Raw genomic sequence first — 15380 nt, 5'->3', positions numbered from 1 at the left:
GATCCTACAAGTTCGCTAACTGGTGCCAAGCAGGGCTGCGGGGACAAAAAAAAAAAAAAAAAAAAAAAAAAAAAAAAAGAACTCCAGGAAGATTTTGTCTTCTCTGTGGAACAGCTGGGCAGACTGGCTGGGAAAATCAAGTTGACCAAGTGACCCCTGCATATAAAGCCAGCCATGAGATGGTCATGTATGTTTTAAACAGTAGAAATCAGACCCCGTTCCTCCCGCAGACACTCAGGATGCAACATGGAGAGGAGAGTCCCACCAGTACTTCCCAGGGAGGGTGGCATGATGGTCTAAGAATAAGCCCCATAATGCTGTGGCCCTGTGGGTCTTTTCAAAGCCATTCTATCTTATCCTATTAGGGTCTCCTGACCCTAGGTGGGCCAGACAGGGAGAAAAATCTCATTCTCACTGTACAGTGGAAGAGGAAGATACCTAAGTGGGGCTTCTCTTCGCATAAGAGAACATTGCCTAGCCTCTGAACAGACACATCAGGTCAGGCTGGGTAGCACAGGGTCTTCATACCAGGGTGTACATCACAGTCACCAGCCTTCATTAGCTGGTGCTACCAAATCTCCTCAGAATGTTGCCTTAAGGGGCTGGAGAAATGGCTCAGTGGTTAAGAACACTGACTGTTCTTCCAGAGGACCTGTGTTCAATTCCCAGCGCTTACATGGCAGTTCATACTGTCTGTAACTCTAGGATCCAACACCCTCACACACACATACAGGTAAGACAGCAATAAAATAAAAATTAATTAATCAAAAAAAAGAAAGTTGCCCTTCTCCTGGTGATAGTGGTACATGCCTTTACTCCCAGCACACAAAAAGCAGAGGCAGGTGGATTTCCGAATTTGAGGACAGCCTGGTCTACAGAGTGAATTCTAGGAAAACCAGGACAAACCTTGTCTTGGGGGGTGGGGTGCTGCCCTAGAGGCTGGAGGAATAGCTCAGCAGTTAAGAGCACTGACTGCTGTTCCAGAGGACTCAGGTTCAATTCCCAGCACCCACATGGCTCCTCACAACTGTCTGTAACTCCAGTTTCAGGGGATACAACGACATCTTGTGATCTCTGCAGGCACCAAGGATGCATGTGGTACCCAGACATACATGGTGGCAAAATAACTGCACACATAAAAATAAAAATCTAAAATTAAAAATAACAATAAAGAATCTTACCCTAACCTGGTCCCCAGCAGTGGAGGGGGCATCTAGTGTCCTTAGTTCTCACTGGGCTCTGCTGTGGTGTGAGCTCAGCCTACATCTGCAGTGTGGGGACAGTGCTCAGAGCATATGGAAGGCTGATTCAGGGAGAGATCCCATGCATTTCATCCCTTCTTCTGCCTGTGATGCTGTTGATCCAGAAACCTATGGAGAAAAAAGGTCAACATGGGAACTGTGTCTCCTACTATTCTACTTTGCTTTTGGTTGCTGTGATAAAACACTGACAAAAACTAACTGGGAGAGGAAAGTGTTTGTTTGGCTTATAGATTATAGTCCACCATCAAGGGAGAGGCTTTGGGGGAGGAATGCTGCTTGCTGGCTTGCTCAGATATCTTGAATAGCCCAGGACCATCTGCCTAGGCATAATAGTACAGCCCACAAAGGGCTAGGCCCACCCATGTCAAAATCAAGACAATTCCCCACAGACATACACCCTGCAGGCAAATCTGTAGGAGGCAGTCCCTTGATTGAGGTCCCTTCTTCCCAGATACATCTAGGTTTGTGTCAAGTTGACAAAAACTACGACATCTACCAAATGTTAGCCACGCCCTCTTGGGGGATGGCACAGGTGATGCAGACCATACACACTAGGGTGTGGTCAGTGACGTAGCAAGACCTTAAATATGAGGGTCGCACGCAGGCGGCTCTCTCTGTTCCATGGTTTGCCTGGTTTAGAGGACTGACTGGTTGCGTGAGTACGTTCCTATTAAAACATCTGTTCGTCTGACTCCTTTGGGGTACGCATTATCTGCGCCCCACTTCACCCAGGCATTCAAAGCCAATCTCTAGCACTCAGAATGTACTTCAGAATGTACCCTTAGGTGGAAATTGGGATGCTATGGATATAAACAGTTAAGATGAAGTCACTGGAATGGTCTGGAATCCAAAATCACTACAGTCATTATTTAAGGGGAAACTTGGACACCAAGGCATATACTCAGGGTGCATACTATACAACAAGACAGAGATCAGAGGGTGCAGCTAGCAGCCAAGAATGCTAACAGCTGCCAGCAACATTATCAAATTCACTGCCTCAGTCCACACCAGTCTTGGATTTACACACACACACACACACACACACACACACACACACACATATGATTTACATATATATATATATATATATATATTATATATATATATATATATATATATCTGGTTTGTGACTATCTTCATTGCAAGCCATACCAGGATACTAAGAGACTAGGCAGGAAAGGATTTCTGTAGTAAATTCTCATCTAAAGCCAGCATCCAGTCCTTGCCAAGCTCTGAAGAGTTTCTTCTGTCGCCATGATGGGTCTCTGCTTCCTTGGGAGAGAAGGAGAGAAAGTCTGGTCTTTCTCTCTTACATCGCATCCCTGTTTGTTTCTCAACAGAATTCCTCTGAAGTGTCTCAGAAGTGAGAGTGACAGCATGCACTTCCTCTTCAGGACACAGACAGGCTCTCATGAGAACTGTGGGGCTGAGGAATACCTTTGTCCTCAGCAACTTCAGACCTGGCCGCTTAGTAACTTCCCTTTTATCCCAGTAGCTTTTCTAGAGAAATCTGAAAACATACTCACATGACTACAGGACAAACCGCAGTCAGGAGCTCGAAGCAGAAGCTTCCTTAGGTGGGAATGAGGCTGCAGGGTGTGCCCACAGGCAGGCTTGTGTGGGGACCCCAACCCCGAACACACACACACACACACACACACACACACACACACACACAATGTGAAGCTTCTCCCATGTAGTAGGAGTGCCTCCCCACCCACCCATACCAGCCACCCTGTGCAGTATTGGTCAGGCCTCAACCTCCCCAGGGCAATATGGGACTCCATTTCTGTTCTTGGAAGCCCAGTGACAATACCATCCTCTTGACTTGGAAAAATTTTACATAATATGCCACCAGACTTAGGACTCAGGCAGCCTTTCCAGACAGAGGAGTTCCTGGGACTTCAGCATACCTGGCGTGGAATGACACTTTTTCTCTTTCCCTGGACCCTAAATATACCTCTAGCCCTGCAGTTTCCTTCTAAACACCCTCTTTCTCCCTTGCCTTTCTCCCCAAGTCTTTATTGTTCACACAAGTCCAGAATTATTTTCCTTCAATAAGCATTACTTAATGTATCAATTTGGGAAATATTTCTTTCCTCAACAGAGACACTCATTCATCCATATTATATTCACAACAACAAGGAGATACATCAGTGGATGAAGGGATCCTTTAAATGTGGTATATATGCACGGCGGAATACCATACAACAGGAAAGAATATAATATATATTCTCATATATATATGAGTTGGGTAGTCTAACAGTCTAGGAGGCCAAGAGAGGGTAATATTGGATGACAAGGAAGGATGAGGGGAGTGCTGGCTATGTTTCCATTAAGTTTACACAAGCTAAAGTCACCAGAGAGGAGGGAACCTCAAATGAGAAAATGCCTCCTTGATATCAACCTGTCAGCAAACCTGTGGGGCATTTTCTTGATTGATGATTGATAGGGGAGAGTCTAGCTCTCTGTGTGTTGTGCCAGATTCTGGAAGGTTCCTTCTATTGGTTTCTGAGCATTTCGGTTCTACATTCACATGCTTTCAAGAGAGCGCAAACACCTCCAATTTGCTCCATAGACATTCCCCATAGTGAGTTGTGTGAGTGGTCCACCCCAACACCACAGGTTGAGTGGCAGGGACACTGTCTCACAAATCCACATCAGCCATAGTGACTTCCATGCAGAGTGCTGTGCAACTCTCAGAGATAGATCTGTTTTCAACCCCTGAAGAAGCTTAAAGCAAAACAGTCTTCCTGGCACAGAAGCCAGCCTCATTGTTTTCAAGTCGAACACATGTTTTACATCAAGAGGAGGGCTGTGGTCAGGGTAGGGGAGCTGAAGGGAGATTCAAAGGTTCCTCAGTTCTCATAGGTCTCAGCCTCTTCAAAGCTTCATCCCACTCGACAGGAGTGCTTCTGCCCACACTTGGGTGCTGTGGTGCATGCGTGGGGACCAGTCTGTGGGCCAGAGAGCAGATAAGACACAGACAGCAACCGCCCTGCACATACCTTTCCTGCAGGACGGTGGACGTTTCCCTTTGGAGTTCACCAGCTCCCTAAGGCATAGCTGAATGCATGGAGCCTCATGATACCCTGACTATTCACAAGGTCATGTTAAACAGTGCTGATGGGTGCAGATGGACTCAAGCTAGCAGGAGTGGGTAACTTCTACTCAGGATCTTTGCAAGTATCAAGGTCAACAGATGATGGGGACATCTGCCTGTCTGTGAATTGGAGTGTAGCACATATGCCATCACCAGGCTTCAGGATAACACACAGGGACACAGCTAGAAGATGTCAAGATATAACCATTTGTATGATGGTGTTTCTGAAAGAAAGGAGTAGAGGGTGAGGAGAGGAGGGGAGAAGAAATGACAGATAACAGGAGAAACAGGGGAGAGGAATTACCTTTATTTACCTTTTTATTTTTTTAATTTTATTATTTATTTTTATTTTTTATTATTTATTTATTTATTTGGTTTTTTGAGACAGGGTTTCTCTGTGTAGCTTTGGAGCCTATCCTGGCACTCGCTCTGGAGACCAGCCTGGCCTCAAACTCACAGAGATCTGCCTGCCTCCGCCTCCCGAGTGCTGGGATTAAAGGCGTGCGCCACCAACGCCCGGCCATAATTACCTTTTTATTTTCATTTTCCAGAAAAGTTGACAAAATAGTCTGGAAACTCTCTCTATACCTCACATGCAGTTTCCCTGACTAGTATATTTGTCACTATTAATCACAATGTAGATTAAATAAAGTCTATAGTTTATTGGGAGTTCTACAGTTTTGTTTTTGTTTTACCTAAATGTGTCTCTCTTGGTACAGCATCCTGTGTTTAGTTATCGCATCTGACTGATTCTTCTTGGCCATGACAATTTCTCAGATTTTTATTTTTGAAGCTTGTGGCCATTTTGAGAACTATTGTTAGGTGGAGTTTTGTTGTTGTTTTGTTTGTTTGTTTGTTTATTTTTATACAGTTAGGTGATAAAACCAGAGAAGTGAAGTCTCTTCTTCAGCACACTCTATAATACCTGTTATGACACCTGTCTTGATTATGATGGTGTTTGTGGTACCTCTCCACTACAAGACTCCTCCCTCTCTCAGGAAGGAAGTCATCATGCCCAGCCACATTTACAGAGTGGGGAGTTATATTCCACCTATGAGGGTGGAATGCCTATAAGTTATTTGAAATTCTGTTGCAGCCTAAGGGTTTTTCTCTTTTTCCCTCCATTCATTGAATTAGATATGCCCGCTGCATCTGGCTATCTCTCTCAGTGTGTGAAGTCGGGCATGTTAGTTTTGTACTTGAGTTACTTAGACTCTGTACCGCACACTGCTCAAGTTACTCTGTCCCTGGCTGCTGAAAACACCAATGGCTGTTGTGCCCCTGACACATGTTGTTGCTTATTTTTCTAAGCACTCTCTTCCTGGGACACTCAACCGGCTTGTTGTCTGCCTGTCCTCGGGTCAGCCATGGTATTAAGGCTGGTATTGTAAACTAAAATCTGGACATCAGGGGCTGGAGGTGGCTCAGTTGTTAAGAATACTGGTTACTTTTGCAGAGGACTCAGGTTGAATTCATAGCACACACACTACATCTCATGTGTAACTCCAGTTCCAGGGGATCTGACACCCCTTTCTGGACTCTGAGGGTACTGCATGCATGTGCTGCACAGAAGGACATGCAGGCCAAACACCCCCTCACACGTACAGTAAAAAACGAAAACAAACAAAGAATCTGGAAATGAGGTGTATTCTTTGTTCTTGTAATATGATTTTTTCAGCCCCCTCCCTCAGCTGACAGAATAAGAAAATCCATGTGTCTATGTGAACTATCTGAATATTTTGTGTGTACCCACTTGTATCTGTAGGAAGCTAAAGTTGATTCCATGCTGATTTCTCTAACAGTGAGAGGATGCCGTGTGCACGATCCCAGCCTCCTCCTTGTCTGTAACTCTCACTCTAACAGTGAGAGAAGTCTCTCACCCTTCACTGTCCAGTCACTTCCCTGTTAGAATACTGTCAGAATGTACACTCTCAAGGAAAACAATTATTTAAAATTTTATTTTTAAAATTGTATGTATATGGGTGAGTGGCACCTCTGAAAATCATGTTGGAGTTTGATCACCACTGTGAGATAGTGGAAGCTTCATGTAAATGCAGTGTTTACAGGCAGGATCTTTAGAGAATTAGGATGAGAAAGCCATCCGAGTAGTCATCATTGGATCCTGGTTGGCATTATGACAAAGATCAGAAAACACACACACACACAGACACACACTCACATACACACATAGTCACAGATCAGAAACATACACACACACTCACATACACACACAATCAAAACACACACACACTTCACACCCACACATATACAAAGACACAGATCAGAAACACACACTCACATACACACACAATCAAAACACACACACACACACACATACTCACACACAGAGATAAAAAAACACACATACATACACACTCACATACTTACATATACACAGATCAGAAAACACACACACACACACACACACACACACACTCACATACACACACACACAGACCAGAAAACACACAGAGAGAGACACAAATCAGAAAACACACACACACACACACACACATACACACACACACACACACACACAGAGACCAGAACACACACACATATATTCACATACACACATACAGATCAGAAAACACACACACACATACTCACACACACACCCTCATATACACACACAGAGAGACCAGAACACACACACATATATTCACATACACACATACAGATCAGAAAACACACACACACACACACACACACACACACACACACACAGACCAGAATACACACACATATATTTACATACACACATACAGATCAGAAAACACACACATACTCACACACACACACTCACATACACACACACAGAGACCAGAAAACACACACATACACACATACTCACATACACACACACAAACCAGAAAACACACACATAATCTCACACACACTCAAATACACTATCCTCTGCACCACCTTGGAAGTCTTCCAACAAGAAGGCGATCACCAGTGATGGCCACTTGACATTGGACCATTACTATAAGGCAAAATAAATGGCCCATATTATAAGCAACTGGCATCAGGGAGCCTGCCATTGTCTTGAAACCCTGTGCAACCAGGATGGTAGTAGACCTAAGACAATGGTTTCTCCGTGTATGGTGGCTAATCTTCACTGGAAACTTGATGGAGTTAGAACTACCATAGAAACAATCCTCTTGACATATCTGCGGGGATTTCTCTAGATTGAGTTAGTTGAAGCCTAGAGAGAAGGCTCGGTGGTTAGAACACTTGTTGTTCTTCCAGAGGACTTGGGTTGAATTCCCAGGCCCCGCCTGATGGTTCACAATCATCCATAACTCATGCTCCAGGGGATCCGATGCTCCTTCTGACCTCAGTGGGTATCTAGCACAGACAAACATGCACGAAAATATTCCTATACACAAAACTGAAATAAATTTAAACAGAATTTAGATTTGAGTTAGTTGAGGTGGGAAAAACCCTTCCAACTGTGGCAGCAATCTCTGGGCTGAGGTGCTGGATCAAAGAAGGGGACGAGAACTGAGCACCAGTGCACATATATCTCCCCCCTGCCTGAGTGCTGACCTTCCGTGACCACTGTGCCTTCCCCCACCATGACGTACTTGGAAGCTTTCTTAAAGTGGGCACCAGACTAAACCCTTCTTCCCTTACTTCTTCTCACAGCAATGAGAAGACTAAGTCACACCCAGGGCCAGGCTGCACAGCCGGTGCCCCAGATGGACCCTTCTTCCCCACACATGCAGAGTTATGTAGCTAGATCTCTCAGGATTAGAGGCTGGTGCTAAATCAGCTCGAGCCGGGGCAGGCTTTTTCAGCTCACATGCTTCCTCTCATCCTACCACTCCACCACTCTCGATCTCCCAAGCTGAATACTAATGCCATTCCTCCAGTGTCTGTCACTCAGGTCCTGAGTCCCTGCCAAGACTGGAGGGGCACCACCCTCCCCCTCCCCCACAGACCTGCTTCTGTCAGCAGGCCCAGGAGACAAATAACTATTCCATTAAAGATTTCATTTTTGTTGGAATTGATCCACATCTCTATATTGCCATAGAAATTCAATAGGAAACTTCCATTTTTATGTTTTTGTTTTTTTTTTAACATGTGCAGTTACAAAGAGATGTGTAGTTAGAAAAAAAAATAAAGGGCACTAGGTAGAGACTGAACGTAGAGACTGGGAGACCCAGAGCACAGAGTGAGACTTGATGAATTACCATGGAGCAGACAACAACACACAGAAAATACACCCCAGGGAAATGACCCTGGCTGCTGTGAGGGGGAAGGGACCAGGCACTCCTGTCTGAGGATAAAGACAGGCAGTTGGGCGGCTGTGTGACACATGGAGAGTCTTGGCTTTGCAAGGCTGTATGCATGGGTGCCGTTGGCAGGAACCCTGACCTGGAGAACTGCTGCTCGAAGAGTTAGAAGCTGGCATGGGGTTCCCAAGGAACAGAAGCCCAGTCTATTTGGAGTCCCTACAGGTCTATAGCTCCCAGCAGAGGTGACCCTCTGTAAGACTATCAGTTAGGGTGTAGTGTCCAGGACAGAACGGGAGAAGCTTTTAATTTTTTCTTGTAGGTTAGGTCCTTAGCCAATAGGCTAACATTAGGATCCCAATTGGCTTTTTATTAGACATTCTTTGTCTGATCGAGAACATGATCGACATTTATTGCTTGAACGTTGGAAATAGAGAAAAGCAAACGAGAAATTAAAATGGACCAGTGTCATCCTTCCAGCTAACTAGACTCATTTATCAATCAGACATTTTTATGTCCCAGCCTTGGAAAAATACAGACTGTAAAGAAGAGGAGGAGAGAAAGTGCTTGGATAGAGGGAAATCAGGGCAGGGTGAAGGGTGACCCACCACCCACACAGCCTGGGAACACAATGATCAGATGGAAGGTGATCCTGCCACCAGAATCCTCAGGACCTCTGAGGAGAAACTGAGGTTCAGAAGGTGGGTGTAGAAATGGAAGAAACAGGGGTGAGGCCCTCAGAATTTTACAACCAAACAGAAGTAAGTGGTAAAGCTTGAATGCCCAGTCACAGGAACACTTCCCTCCTCTTTTCCAAGTCCAACACTACACACAGTGGCAATCTCTGGCTCCAGGTGGACACTTTCTTTTTGTGATCTGAGCTATAGCAGTAGTGGCTGAATCCAGGTTTGTCACAGTTTTACTGGAAGCATCAGGAAGAGACACCATGGATCCCCAGTGACCACATTTTTTTGTCTTTTTATTCTCTCTCTCTCTCTCTCTCTCTCTCTCTCTCTCTCTCTGTCTCTGTCCTTCCCTCCCTCTCTGTCTCTGTCTCTCTCTCTGTCTCTCTCTCTTTGTGTGTGTGTGTGTGTGTGTGTGTGTGTGTGTGTGTGTGTGTGTGCATTCATATGTGTGAACATGGCTAAGTTGGTGCTATCCATAGAGGTCAGAGGGCCAGGTGGGTGCTATAGTGTGTCTATGGAGGTCAGAGGACCACCTCAGGTGCTGGTCCTTGCCTTCCACCTTGTTTGAGATATGGTCTCCATGTTGTTAATCTGTACATGTGTCAGGCTGCTGGCCCTTGAGCTCTCTGGATTCTCCTATTTCCACCTCCTATCTCCCCAGAGGGGTACCTGGATTACAGACAAGCTCTGTTATATTTCCAGCTTTTATATGGGTTCTGGGGATTTGAACTCAGGTCCGCATACCTGAAAGTACCTTTCCCTACTGGATCATTCCCTCAGAACCCACCCCTCTAGGGACCCCTTTTTTGTGTGTGTGACTGTGTATTTCAAGTGCATGTGTGTGTAGAGGTCAAAGGTGGATCTCAGGTGTCATCCACCACAGTAATTAACTCAATTACCAAATACAGTCATGGCCATCAGTTCTGTTGAAGATGACAGGAAGGAATTATTACCTTAAGTTGGGGCTTAGTCACCTATTTTTACATCGAACACCTTTTAGAAAGCAATAGAAAGTGTTTTTGAATGTCTTCTTTTTCAATCAAAATGAAGATAGACATACTGAGTTGTTGTTTTTAAACTAAGTAAAAACTCAGGAGTCATGCTGGGGTGAAAACCTCAGTGGCTGAGGAACAACCAACTCCTTTCTCTTTTACTGACTTCCCAGAAAGGAGAGCTTCTCTTCCGCCATCCCAAACCAAAATGGCCACCAAACTCAAAGTCCCTCCATACTACTTCCTGTAAATTTCTCCATCCATTTCCTTGACTCCCTCTTAGTCTCTATAGCTACTTCCTATCAAGTAGTTGCTGGCTCCACATCTTGACCCAAGGTTGATTTTATTTAATTAATGTAATCTCAGAGTTCACAGTTTGATCAAATATCCAGCCATACTGAGTCCTCAGGAAGGGTCTCAGACTCATTTTAGGACTTGGGGATCCTAGGAGGGGATGAAGAAATATCCATGGGGAATCTGGCTTAGCTTTTAAAATAGAACTGTTGGCCTATGGCTGAGAAGCAGCCCAGGAGACCTTCTGTATCTTCTAGATCAGGCTCAGCCGGTGCCTTGAGGTCATAGGACACTTGCCACAGGCATCTGACGTACCACTGGGTGTGACACCGACAAGACACAGTTCCAGGGGGCTGATGTGGTTCCGGCTTACCCATTCCTCACTTCTACCACATACCTTGACTCCCTCCAGGAGCATTTGCTGCAAGTTTAGCTAGTCAGGCTCCTGGCAACAGAAAGCAACCTGTTGAAGTTACAGGGGGCACTTCCCAAATGAGAAAGTCAAAGCAGGTGGGAAGCTCATGGCCTTAGTGCTGTGACCTACAGAGGCACAAGCTACCTCATGGTTTGAACCCAACGTGACCTGTGTAGAATGAAGAGGATTTTGTTTCTTCATGAAATCCTGGAATTTTCAGGAAAGAGGGAAAGACTCACCGGATTTATATTTTAGGGAAGGAAATTTCAGGGGAATCAGGTCTGCTATGATTGGCCTTCATGGAGTTTTCCAGATTACAAGCATTTCTCCTGATTCGAAGTGTGAAGCTTGCAGGCAGTGAGGGTGAGAGTAAGCCTCGTTGGGGCAGGGGGTCTTCAAGATAAGGGCTCAGGGCTACACTTAAACTTCACAATGTGAACATATTTATTTTCCAAAATCGTAATTATAACAAAAGAATAGATGCCACGAGTGATGGCTCATGCCTTTAATTCCAGCACTTGGTAGACCAAGACAGGAATATTTCTGTGGATCTGAGGTAAGCCTGGACTACCTAGTAACTTCTAGGCCAGCCTGAGCTGTAGTATAAGATCCTATCTCAGAGAAACAATACCACAAACATAAACGAGCTATTGAGTGTGACAATAAAAAGCAATTACGTAGACATCTTGTCAATGGAAGACAATGTAGCGGCCCAAACCAATTTGGTAAATATATGTGTTCCAACACCCCCCACCTGACAGCTGAGCAATCATGTATGTAGCACCAGCAGATGAGTGAAGGTATATGCTGGCCAGGCAAGATTGGTCAGAGGTAAATCTAGTCTTTCCTCTCATCCTATTAGTAAACTGGGGCTTATTTTCTTTAAAAATAGGACTGTACTAAGAACAAAGAAAATCAAGTGAAATTATAGTTACAAAAGCAACAATGGTTCACACGTACATGGTGTTTTCTGCATGCAAAGAACTGCTTAAGAATTTTATATTCGGGTCCTAGAGAGAATAAACAAGGTACTTCAGGTCATATGACTTGTATGTGTTGGAGCTGGGACTGAAGCTGTAGTGATTCTTACAGACAACGGCAGGCCCGATGATGACATTCAGATGGGCTGGCTTCCGAGTCTGCATATTTTCTACCTCTAAACTATAGGTCCAAAGCATTTGGATCTTCAAATCATTTTATTTGAAGAGCTCAAGTGAAAGAGAAAATATAATTCGTATCTTCAGATCTGAATGGACAAGTACAATGATGTGATGATTTGTTTCAGTTGTCACCTGAATGAAATCTAGGCTTTCCTGCGAAGAGTCTCCCTAACAGATTGTTAGATCAGATTGGCTTGTAGACATGGCTGTGGGGGCTTGTCTTAGGATGAGAAGGCCCTCCCTGAATGTGGGCAGCATGATTTCCCCCGCTGGGCCCTGAGCCATGTCAGAGTGAAGAAGGGTACTGGATACAACAGCAAGCAAACAGGAGCAACGCATCTTCATTCCTCCTTGTTCTTGGACGAGATGTGACTAGATGCTTCAATCCCTTCCACCTTGGCTCTCCGTCAATAATGACAGGGCATTGCAAGCCAGAAAAACCCCCTTTCTCCCTTAAATTGTTTTTGGCCAAGATATTTTATCACAGCAGGGGAAATGAAACTAGAACACCTCAGTAAATGAAAGAATATTTTTGAAAGACCTTGACCGTCCATTCAGCTTCAGATCTTATCCCTAGATGTGCATGCTGAGTCCATCGCTCATCCTTTCTTTCTTTCTTTCTTTTTTTCTTTCTTTGTTTCTTTCTTTCTTTCTTTTGTTTTTTGAGACAGGATTTCTCTGTGTAGCCCTGGCTGCCCTGGAACTCACTCTGTACACCAGGGTGGCCTTGAGCTCACAGAGATACACCTGCCTCTGCCTCCTGGGTGCTAGAATTAAAAGTGTGCACCATCACGCCCAGTTCTTTCTTTTTAAAAAATATGTATGTATGTATTTGTGTAAGTGTGTGTGTGTGTGTGTGTGTGTGTGTGTAAATGGCGTGTGTATGTCAGTGCCCATGGAGGCCAGAAAGGTATTTGATCTCCTGCCGTAGGACTTAGAGGTGGTTGTGGGCCATCTGCTGTGGGTGTGGGAACCAAACTCAAATCCTCTGGAAGAGCAGCTCATGCTCTTAACTGCTGAGCCACCCCTCCAGCCCCACATCACTCCTTTTCTTTCCTGTCTGAAACATGGTGGATTTCAGAATCACTCCTCCCCAGACAGAAGGTGCATCTGGGCTCAGAGCACAGTCTGATTTTGGTTTTGATCTCCACACTCACAGTGGGAGTCAGCCCAAGGAACTCTGGGCAGCTCCTTCGTGTCTTTGGGCTTGTAACAGTGCTTATGGACAAGGATGGAGGCAAGGAAGAAATCTTGTTGTCTAGAGATTTTCTCATTCACTGCCCACAGTGCCCTGGATCACCAAGAACACACACATCAGATCAACCCTCTCTGGGAGACTCCAACGACCCAACACCAGCACCCCACTTATCAGTAAGAATGACCTTTGCACCAGGCAGTGGTGGCTCACACCTTTAATCCCACCATTCTGGAGGCTCACACCTTTAATCCCATCATGCAGGTAGATCTCTGTGAGTTCAAGGCCAACCTGGTACACAGAGTGAGTTAGAGGACAACCAAGGCTGTTACACAGAGAAACCCTGTCCTTAAAAAGCAAAAACAAATAAACAAATAAGTAAAATTTTTAGAAAAAGAAAAAAGAATGAAGTTTGCAAGTTTGAGTTGATCAAAAAGTAAATTTCATTTTCAAGGAGTGTTCCTGATGAGCAGGAGGACACCAGTGTCTCAACAAAACAAAACAAAAACAAAAACAACAACAACAAAAAGGATGCAGGTCCAACCCAAAGTAATGATATTTAAGGCTTGAGTTAGAGTTATTGGGAACGGTGTTGTATATTTGCACAAAGTGCAGAAAACATCTGAAAACCATTCTTCCACCCCAAATTACCTTTGAGTGCCCAGGTGCCTTTAAATAGCCAGGCAGTAGCAGGCCTGGTATTCTCTAAGTTTCTGCCTTCCTGGAATAGTTGTCCTGAGAAATTCTAGCTACTCAAGGGAAGGCTTGAAGAACTCTAGCCTACTAATAGAGAGACTATTATAAGAACAATTTTTTATTGAGGTCAATTTTGAAATACAATTTCAAAACCTGAAAATGGGTACAGACGATCTAATTCTGATGATGTGTAAATGGGATGGTTCCTAGTGGTCAAATCCTCTCTAGGAGACTTATAAACTCTGAACAAAATGTGAAAAAAAAAGTATATATTTGGAAGCATCGGGCACAACTGAAGCAGATAGAAAGGTGGGATCTGACTTTTGGAAGAAGGAACCCCATACAGACATACACAGAAACACACACACACACACACACACACACACACACACACACACACACACACACAGCCAGCTGCCCACACCCCATGTCTTATTAGGTTTCAACAATACTGTGCTGGTTTGAATGATGAACACTCTGGTATTTGAACACTTGGCCCCTGTTGATGGGACTGTTTGGGGAGGCTCAGGAGGGTGTGGCCTTTGGGGGGGAATATGTCCTTGGGGGCAGGCTTTGAGATTTCAGAACAATGCACCACTCCCATTTTGCTCTCTGCTTCCTGCTTGTGGTTTAAGATGTGAGCTCTAGTCTTCATACCTGACTGCTGTCATGCTTCCTCGCCGTGGCAGTGACTGACCCCCTGGAACTGTGATCCCAAGTAACCCTTCCTTCTAATAAGTTGCCTTGGTCGTGTTGTTTTGTGACAGCAATATAAACATAACTAAAACACACCTTCTCAGCTGGGCTTGATGGTGCACACCTGTAATCTCAGCACATAGATGGAGAGACAGCAGATCCGTCTCAAACAAAACAAAAAACAAAATACAAAACCAATTTCAGCCACACCATGCATCTTGGCTTTTCTTTTTTCTTTCTTTTCTTTTTTTTGTTTTTGTTTTTGTTTTTGTTTTTTTCTATCTAATGATGTCAGGGCACTTCCCAAATGGATCCACAGTTTAAAAGTTTTTGAAAACTTGAGTTATCTGTGAATTTATGAGATTTCATTTTGTTGTATTATTTTACTTGAGACAGGCTCTCACTCTTAGCCCAGACTGGCCTGGAATTCACTAAACAAAGTTTTGTAATGAAACAGACCGGGAACCTGGAGTTATTACTATATATGGCAAAGGGGACTTGGAGCTGGAGAGAGCACCTTGCAGTCTCTGGTCCCTAAACACATTTTGTTATCACCCAGGCCTTCAAAAATGGAGACAAGAGGTCAAAGGAGAAAAGGTGGAGGTGAATATTTCAGAGTCATTCTGTAAGATGAAGGAAG

General features: G+C 44.4%; 1 protein-coding gene across 1 annotated transcript in view; it reads right to left on the bottom strand.

Annotated features, from left to right (window-relative positions):
* Positions 1-15380, bottom strand: part of LOC103160491 (40S ribosomal protein S18-like) — a 183651-nt gene that overhangs the window by 154614 nt on the left and 13657 nt on the right. Inside the window, 1 exon segment of the mRNA XM_035446112.1 lies at positions 1182-1370. The gene's annotated coding sequence lies outside the window, so the exon portion shown is untranslated.

This window comes from Cricetulus griseus, chromosome 6 (genome assembly GCF_003668045.3).
Source record: "Cricetulus griseus strain 17A/GY chromosome 6, alternate assembly CriGri-PICRH-1.0, whole genome shotgun sequence".
In the NCBI taxonomy this organism is placed as follows: domain Eukaryota; kingdom Metazoa; phylum Chordata; class Mammalia; order Rodentia; family Cricetidae; genus Cricetulus; species Cricetulus griseus.
The sequence above is the reverse complement of the archived record's forward strand: the minus strand, read 5'-3'. Positions and strand labels throughout refer to the sequence as shown.